The following is a 9918-nucleotide window of genomic DNA, read 5'->3' as shown; positions in this document are numbered from 1 at the left end:
GTGGACAACAAGTCTAAAACTTACCAAACTTATAAACTTTAGAATCAAACATAACATTTAGAATACTATAGGAGTATATTATGCTTACCATAGTTTAACTTTAATAATCAACCTTATGTGCCTTAATTCTAGACAATTCTTATACCCATATTCTCGTACAGACACAATGGCCGGATTCCACCTACCGGGAGACCCCTACTACCCGATCCAAGACAGTGGAGAAGGGATAAAGAATGATCCAGAAGAAGAAATGCAAGAAGACTCAGACTCAGATCCCGAATACAATAACCTACCCTTAGTGGCTTCGATCCAAAACCCTAATCCTCGACCGGAATTTCATGGCTCGACACCTCTATGGGCAACCAACCTGAATAGGTGGAGTCGCGAACAGGGTCAACCCCTTCCATACAATGGAGACCGAAGCTTCTACAATCTGAGCGAGGGAGGCTCAGCAGACAGAGTCCTTCCTATATTGGTTCGCCGAATTTCTCGCATTGATGAACAAGAAAGGACAACCATCCATCGAACTGAAGAGAATGATGCGAACACTGGAGTCAATACAGTTCGCATCCGACAGTTAGGATTAGCTCATGGAAGAATCGTAAATCAAAATGAGTCCTGGCAGAGAGAGCTAACTGCAACTCAAATTGAAGTTAGGGAACTTAGAGCACGCCAGGCAAGGTATGAAATACGTATGCTCGAGATGGAGCGTCAGTTGGCAGAACCAAAGGCTCACCAGAACAGTTCCCGTCACGAGTAGGGGATACTCTACTCGCTCCTTCTTTTGGTTTGTGGAATAACCTTCGTACGTACTCCAAGTAGTACTCTTTTCATGTAAATATTCCCGTCTCGCAATTACTGTTTCACTAGATCTCTAAGCTGTCAAGTTTTTCCCTGTTTGGTATATTGTAGACCTACTCCAAGGTCAAATTTTCCGAATTCTATGTAACTTCTATACCAACTATTATGACAGACTTCTTGTTTCTTCTAAAAAGATCATCATTATCAACCCATGCTTTGGGCTGTGTAAACAGTTCGTGTCATAAACTGTCATAGCAACTCACTACACTGTCCCTGTTGATCTAATCTAAAGTAGTTCAATGTTATTGAACTCAACAACACTGGCGAAGTTTTGCCACCATTTCGTCTGTAACCCTATAGCTGGAAATGCCTTCTCGCTATTCAAACATAATCAATCCTTCAATAAATCCAACTTTCATATCACCTACACCCTTTAGAAAGAGAGACAGTTACCATATAATAACAAACCTTTACAACTTCAACTAAGGAAAATCAAAGCAATGACGGAGATTAAATATGCCTGAGAAAAAGCAAGGACGACGTGTATGTAGATACCAGTCTATGACAAATAAGTACCACCGAGGATAAGACAGAGAACAGAGGAAACCACTCGTGAAGCATGCGAGGTGGTAGAGAACCTGATACGTCAGACTAATAAGTAATAGTTATTATTATCTAATGAGTTGGTAATTATATTACTCACGCTATGAGATAGGTACGTCACATCCTTCTTCATAACTCGAGATAGTAAGAAAGATACCCTCTTCCAAAACCTATGAAACTAGATCGACTAAAGATTTCAACATCCATACCCTAATTTGCTAAAACTTAACTTAAAAATAATACCTATTTAACCTCCCTTCATAAATACATCATAAGGATGTAGGTCGAAGCATTAGAAACCGAACATCAGAATGAGAAATTATACTCATAGAATTCAACCAAGAACTACCGTAGTTAGCTAACCGACTCGTTTCACATCATGTAACAGAATCATGTCTTCGCATGGAAGTAACCAACCAACCAATGAAAAACCACTCCTGCATATTGACTCAGCTACTTTTCAAGCTGTGGTCACAGCCGCCATGACAGTCATCATCGCACATCTCAACGCAAGAAACACTAGTCAAACTGGAATGGATGTCAAAAATTCAAATGTTTGTGTCAACCAAGGAAATCAACGAATGTCTACCCACAAGGATACTCCAAACCACAAACCTAGTAACACGAAACGAAGGTTCGGGAATGAAAAATGGGGCAGTTCAAAACAAGGGTCTACCAAAAGACAACAGATAGTGACAGCTCACGTTGTTACTGTTCCTATCACCCCCACACCCACAAGGCCGTACAACGGCAACCAGCCTAAGTGCAACCGATGCAACTTTCATCATCACGGACCCTGCCATGAAATGCATTGCACTTGGTGCAACAGTAAGGGACACACCGTCCGCTACTGCAGGGAACCAACCCAACAAACCGCTCCAACCACAAATGTCATAGTAAACCGTACTTGTTATGAGTGCGGAGCTACGGGGCACTTCCGAACGGACTGCCCGAAGGCAAACAACAGGAATGCTGGTGGAGGAGGCCAAGTATTCGCAATGGGCCAGGAGGAAACCGTTTCAGATCCCACGGTTATTCCAGGTATGTTTTTCCTCGATAGCTCATTTGCATGCATTCCATTTGATAATAGGAGCGGAGAGGAGTTTCGTGAGCCATAGTTTTAAAAATCTACTCAAACAAACACCCCAATCATTAAGCAAAACCTTCATTGTGGTAATAACAAAGATAGACTAAAAGCACTGAAAACACATATGTAGAATGCACTATCCCACTAACGAACACTTTTACTAATCAACTTCTCTATTGATACGATAAGAAGTTCCCATATAGCTACTAGAAATGGATTGGCTTGGTCTTCACCATACCAATTGCATGTGCTATGAAAAGACCCTTTGCGTTAACCACCGACTAATAAAACTCTTCTAACATATAACGATAAACCCGACACAACTTCCAATCGAACTTAACAAAGTACATCCGGTGTTTCACGTGTCTAACTTGAAGAGGTGTCTATCCGACGAAACCCTTGTAATTCCACTCGAGGAAATCGAGCTGAATGAAAATCTTAACTTTGTGGAAGAACCCGTCGAAATCATGGATAGAGAAATCAAACGAACTAAGCAGAGTCGCATACCAATAGTGAAGGTTCGCTGGAATGCTAAGTGGGGACCCAAATTCGCTTGGGAGCGAGAAGATCAGATGCAACAAAAGTACCTGCATCTTTTCCCTAGTTCATAAACTTTTACTTTGTAATCAATTTCGGGACGAAATTCCCTTTAACGGGGGGATGATGTAACAACCCGATATTCCAAGACAATGTATTGACTAAAAGTCAAATGTGGTAATCCCTTTTTGAATTAATTGAAATAACATCAAAAAAATGAAATGTTCGAAAGTCTCACTTTGAGTGTACTAAGTGGTAGATATCGTAACAAAGTTTCTAAAAACATAAAGAACACTAAAATCTGACTTCGTATGAGGAAGTTATGATTTTTCGAAGTTTCTGACCTAGTAGTAGACAACTAAAAACTCGAAATAGAGATCGAGCGGTCTTTAGCCGACACAACCTAAACGAAAGTTGAAGACCCCGACAATAGGAGTACAACAGTAAAAAGTCTGACGAAAATGGACATCAGATGAAGGAGTTATGGAATTTAAACGGACTTTTCCAGGCCCGGCCTGTTAAAAATAATATAATAAAAATAAAGTCAAAATTAGCCGACGGAGTCTAAACGAGAGTTGTATAGCCTTTTCACACCTACGCGTGCATATAAAGAACGTCGAAATCGGAGCTCGTACGCGAAAGTTACGGATTTTACAAGTTCGGGACACAAAACTCGAGGCTGACTCAGCCTCACGACGTGAGGGAACCATGCTCACGATGTGAGCTCGTGACTGATGGGTTCCAGAGTGTCAGCCACGTCAACTCGTCGAAGAGGATCATGCTGACTAAGCCTCACGACGTGAGCAATCCAAAACTCACGACGTGAGACCCCAAATCAGCCTGTATAAATAGAAGCTTAAGGGTGCCGGGTTTGGTGCTCATCTCTTTCCATCTAAGTGTCGTGACTCTGCGTGATTACCTCGAGAAGCCTTCCCGAAGCCCCGGTTTTTCATACTCGAGTCCCGAAGGAAGTTCTACACTCCCGAGATCCCCGAGAATCCCGAGATTTCAACTCTCTCTAGTCGAAGTTCTGCTCGATTCTTCTCTCGACTACTTCAAAACAACCACTTCAATCAAGCCCCGGTTTTACAGTGAGATATGTTGGTTGATGCGTGCAAATAGCTACACCTAATTTTAAATTTATAACCTAACTACCTTAACTAACTAATTGCACCTAGGAAGTGTACCTAGTCAGAATATAGTATAGCTTGGGGTAAGTCGGGTGTCGATCACAGGGAACGGTTTTGACTAATTAATTTATCTACTACTAAATTAACCTAATTATTAACAAAGCAAGGGATTTTATCTAATTTTGCAAGTTTAGATAAACTTAATTCTTAATACCAAATTCAATCAATTAACAAAACACTTCTGTTAGTTCGAATCCACTTTCCCTCAATGGTTTATAATTTAGCTATGACAATTACTGTTGGTACCAATTAAGATAGTGTTAGCAATTTAGTTCTAAATCTACTGACATTAATTAATTCATGTAAGTCTATGTATGGTCACACAATAGTTAACACAGAATCAATTATTGAATATGATTAAAGCCATGTAAGATTGATTTGATAAACACAATTATGGTCATAATTTGAGTTCTCTAGCACAGCCTAATTCAATGATCCAATTACTTATCTAAGATTGGTTTGATCTTAGCTCTAATCAACTAGTGTTCACTAAATTATTAGGTATTCAAATTCATGCACATTTGTATTCACTAACTACACAGAACAAGAAATTTAAACAATCAAAAATTGAATCAAACATGCTAGGTAGAATCAATCAACACAAGCACAATACCAATAAGTAAAGTCAAATCTAATGTATTAAAACCATGAGTTCCAGCTTCATCTAGCTAAAAGAAGCAGCTAGATTTAGCTGTACATACTAGCTAACAAACACAAATAACTCATATCCAAAGACATAATAAAAGTGTACCAAATTCTTAAGCTAGTATGAACTTCTCCTCTCCTTTGATGCTAATAGCTAATTCCAGAACCTTTCTTCTGCTGAAAGTCGTCTCCAGGAACCCTACAAGGCAGCCAAAAGTCTCCCAAGTCGTAATGGACAAGGATTTATATAGATTCTGATTTTTCCAATCTCACGTCGTGAGCACGAGATTTACGTATTCGACAAGGACTCTTCTTTCATTCGGTGCATATCTTCTAGAATACTCCACTCACGTCGTGAGCCTTCAATTACTCACGTCATGAGTACGTATTTTTGCTGAGTTTTTTATTCTTCTTTCCTTCAAGCCTCCAAATGTAACAACCCGATATTTCAAGACAATGTATTGACTAAAAGTCAAATGTGGTAATCCCTTTTTGAATTAATTGAAATAACATCAAAAAATGAAATGTTCGAAAGTCTCACTTTGAGTGTACTAAGTGGTAGATATCATAACAAAGTTTCCAAAAACATAAAGAACATTAAAATCCGAGTTATAACGAAGGAGTTATGACCAATCGAAGATCCGTAACAAAACCGACAAAACACTGTTAAGCGTAAAATACAAAATTCCGATAAAATACTTTTTAGCCTTAAGTATCTAAATGAAAGTCGTAGATATCATTAAACCGTAAACATACATAAAAAGAACGCCAAAATCTGACTTCGTATGAGGAAGTTATGATTTTTCGAAGTTTCTGACCTAGTAGTAGACAACTAAAAACTCGAAATAGAGATCGAGCGGTCTTTAGCCGACACAACCTAAACGAAAGTTGAAGACCCCGACAATAGGAGTACAACATTAAAAAGTCTGACGAAAATGGACATCAGATGAAGGAGTTATGGAATTTAAACGGACTTTTCCAGGCCCGGCCTGTTAAAAATAATATAATAAAAATAAAGTCAAAATTAGCCGACGGAGTCTAAACGAGAGTTGTATAGCCTTTTCACACCTACGCGTGCATATAAAGAACGTCGAAATCGGAGCTCGTACGCGAAAGTTACGGATTTTACAAGTTCGGGACACAAAACCCGAGGCTGACTCAGCCTCACGACGTGAGGGAACCATGCTCACGATGTGAGCTCGTGACTGATGGGTTCCAGAGTGTCAGCCACGTCAACTCGTCGAAGAGGATCATGCTGACTAAGCCTCACGACGTGAGCAATCCAAAACTCACGACGTGAGACCCCAAATCAGCCTGTATAAATAGAAGCTTAAGGGTGCCGGGTTTGGTGCTCATCTCTTTCCATCTAAGTGTCGTGACTCTGCGTGATTACCTCGAGAAGCCTTCCCGAAGCCCCGGTTTTTCATACTCGAGTCCCGAAGGAAGTTCTACACTCCCGAGATCCCCGAGAATCCCGAGATTTCAACTCTCTCTAGTCGAAGTTCTGCTCGATTCTTCTCTCGACTACTTCAAAACAACCACTTCAATCAAGTGAGTTCATACCCCCATTTCTACGCTTTTAACTGATTTTAAATGCTTTTGAACACTTTACGGGGGAGAATACAAGTAAACAAACGGTTAATCCTGTGTGAAAACATCTATCTTTCGTTATACATTTCAGACTGTTTTTAATAACTATCACATGGATCATGTCTAACATACAAAACATCTTACTTTACTTTACCCTCACGGAATGGAATATGAGTATAAATATCATAAGCTCTATTTATACGTTTACATCATATTTAGGGTAACCACTTTCGTTATGACATCTTTATACATACAAGAACATACAAATCATTTTATGCCTTTATTATCATTATGAAAAAGGATAATCGTTACAGAAACAAACATATACATTTTAATACGTGACTTAATTGAGAATTCGTGAGGCATTCATCTTCAATATACCTTTTAAAGGTACCACTAGAAGTCCTGTTTATAACCAGAATCTCCCGTCCGGAGAACGTGACAAGTGTGTATAGATCTATACGGGACTAATGATCCCGCGCCCTGACTGCTAGCTACAGTCCCCGGGGTGACAAGTGTCATCTCATTTCGACGCCTGAAGAACGTCGCTACAGGCAAACTATGATAGTACGGTTATAAAAACTCACTGGATAGACAATTATTATGGTATTACGTTTTAATGGGGAAAAGTAACAAATACAGTTCTTTTCACATTCAAATACAAATCTTCTTGTAGTTTTGTTTTATAATAAGACTATACATCATCTTTTGAGCATGTCATATTTGCTTACAGGTTACGGTCTTGGACATTTAAGACTGCATCTCATTTAGGAAAATATAGGATTTTCCCGGTACAAATACACACAGTTTATACAACGATCTTTCATACTCATTACATACATTTGTTAGAAAATATCGGATTTTCTGGAAAACCTACACGAACTTTCGAATGGCATACATTTTATCAAAACACTACTTATGAACTCACCAACTTTGTTGTTGACACTTTTTCTTTGAAATAACTTGTATTCTCAGGAAAACGCTAAGTCCGGTAACAACTACTTTTTGAAGACTAACGCACTGGCGTTAGTAACATATTTTGGATCACCATATTGTATTTGATATTTAAACATGTAACACATACAATCATGTAAACTTTTCAAATATATTTATATTATGGTGGTGTGTACTTTCTTTACTATTCAATTGTTATGATATTGTACATGACGTCCTCCGCCCCCGAACGTTTCCGCCGTTCTGGTTTGGGGGTGTGACACCAAAGTTCCATGTTTTGTCAACTTTAGTCCCTCTCTTCGAAAATTCTTCTATTTGGCTGCACAATATAATTTAAGCCTATAAGTACCATTATTCTATACAAATAACCAAATTATTAATAAAAATGTAAATAAATATTGCCTAAAAATAGGTATAAATATGGCAATATCAAAATACCCCACAATTGTGCTTTGCTTGCCCTCAAGCAAATCTAATTATTTTAAAATTAAACCTTTATCACCAACATCACATAGAACGATCCAACTCAAACTCATCCATTATTGCAAGACCTTAACGCGTGCATTTGTGTCTAAAATTTTTCCTAAGTAACCCCCCTCAATTCTAAATACTCACAATCCTCATAAACACTCGCCCACTTCTTTTGAACAACGCTCATTTTATGCATCCCTCCGAATCCATCCGCATAAAACTTTTTAACCTCAAGGTATTTTTGTAAAGCTACCCAAGCATACATAATCTAAAGAATTACAACTTTTTAGATACCACACTATGGAGCTCTTGAATTCTTCACTTTATTTGAAATTTGATATTTGATTTCTTTGAATTCACCGCCTTCTTGTGTAATTCTTGGTATCTTCAACTTTTTATATTTCTTCAGAATTTTTGATCTTTGATCTTCAAATTTTGATAGTTCTATAGCTCCAAAAATTCTTCAACTTTTCACTTTTTGGTAATTTCTCTCTTTCTCTTTTTTTTTACATGTACTCACTTTTTTTACTTTTCACTCAAAACCTACATGCTTAAGCAAGGGCGCTTAACTTCAACCCTTATTGGTTAAGATATTAGTTTTCCTGGATACATTTCAAGTACAGACTACTAAACATATTGCATCCCTTAAACTAAGCGAGGTTGTGTTTTTGTCCCATGATTTCACTAGAATAAAGGAGGCCACAAATGCACTATAACGTGTATTGGCTCAACTAAACATTTGAGCTCTCACCGGATCATCCCACACAACACTACCAACTTAAGTTTAAATTATCATTATTACGAGCATTTTTATTTAGATTATTATTTCAAATCTATGTCCAAATTTTTTAAATTTACTGATTTCTAGTAATTTACTTATTTCTAGCAATTTACTTTTTCTACCCCCTACCCCACACTTATTACATACCATGCCCTCATTGTATACATAAACTAAATTAAAAGCAATAAAAGGGAGAAAAAGGAACAGACTCCCCTGGGATAGCAGTGGCGTGATCGAACTCCAAAAGTGTGGATGAACTGTGCATCTCGAATATGGACTTCTTCTAAATCGGAACTTGGATCTTGAGCTTGTTAGATATGTAAAGCACCAATAACGAATCGAAACTTCAATCTTCAAAAAATGAGGCGTAAATCTCCAAAACGTGAAGAATAATGTGGGAAAGCATACGCCACATTATATAGTAGAGGAAATAAGCCAGAATAATCTTCAAAATAACTCCAAAGAGAATGGTGGTGAAGTGTGTAGAAAATGGTGAATGAAAAGGCTTCATTTTTGTGATAAGTTTCAACTCACGACGTGAGAAACGGTGTTCACGACGTGAGGCCACTAAATAAAAAGTCAGAAAGCCTTCGTAACCCAGCTCACGACGTGAGAAATAAGGCCTCACGACGTGAGAACTAGGCAAACAGAAACTGAGACAGCCCATCTTTTTTTGTAAATGAATGAACTCCAACCAATCTCTTAATGAATTAAGACCCTTCTAAATGCATTATTTGACGACTCTTCTAACTCGGTCCTTTCTCTCGGCGCACCCCACACTTATTTCCAATTGTGGGTCTCGACTCTAGACTTTAGACTCTAAACGACACTTGTCTAGACGTATACGCTCTCGACTCGACTTTCCTTCCCGAGACTCCTTTAGCAAATCTGAAATATAGCAACCAAAGGAATATAGAAGTAACATAATAAAAACAAACAAACAAGTTCAAAATTTTAACAATCCAAACAAGTTCAAAATCAACACAACCCAAATTAAACTAAAAAAAACTAATTAATCAAAATAAAAGCAAACAATCAATCATCTTCATCATCGTTATGTGCTCCACTTGTGCCCGCTTAGTCTCCCCTTGACTGTTGATAAGAGCTCCATGTAGGACAAATCGGGTATGGACTCCCCAAGTGTGGTGGTTGCTCAATGCCGAAATGTCGAACCATGTTCTCCATTGTACCCCCGATCCAATTAGTACTCAAGGATAATTGATCAAAATATCCCGCCATATCTCCCACAAAAGGTGCTC

The sequence above is a fragment of the Lactuca virosa genome, chromosome 4, assembly GCF_052849685.1.
Source record: "Lactuca virosa cultivar CGN04683 chromosome 4, Lactuca_virosa_CGN04683_v6, whole genome shotgun sequence".
Lineage (NCBI taxonomy): Eukaryota > Viridiplantae > Streptophyta > Magnoliopsida > Asterales > Asteraceae > Lactuca > Lactuca virosa.
The sequence above is the reverse complement of the archived record's forward strand: the minus strand, read 5'-3'. Positions refer to the sequence as shown.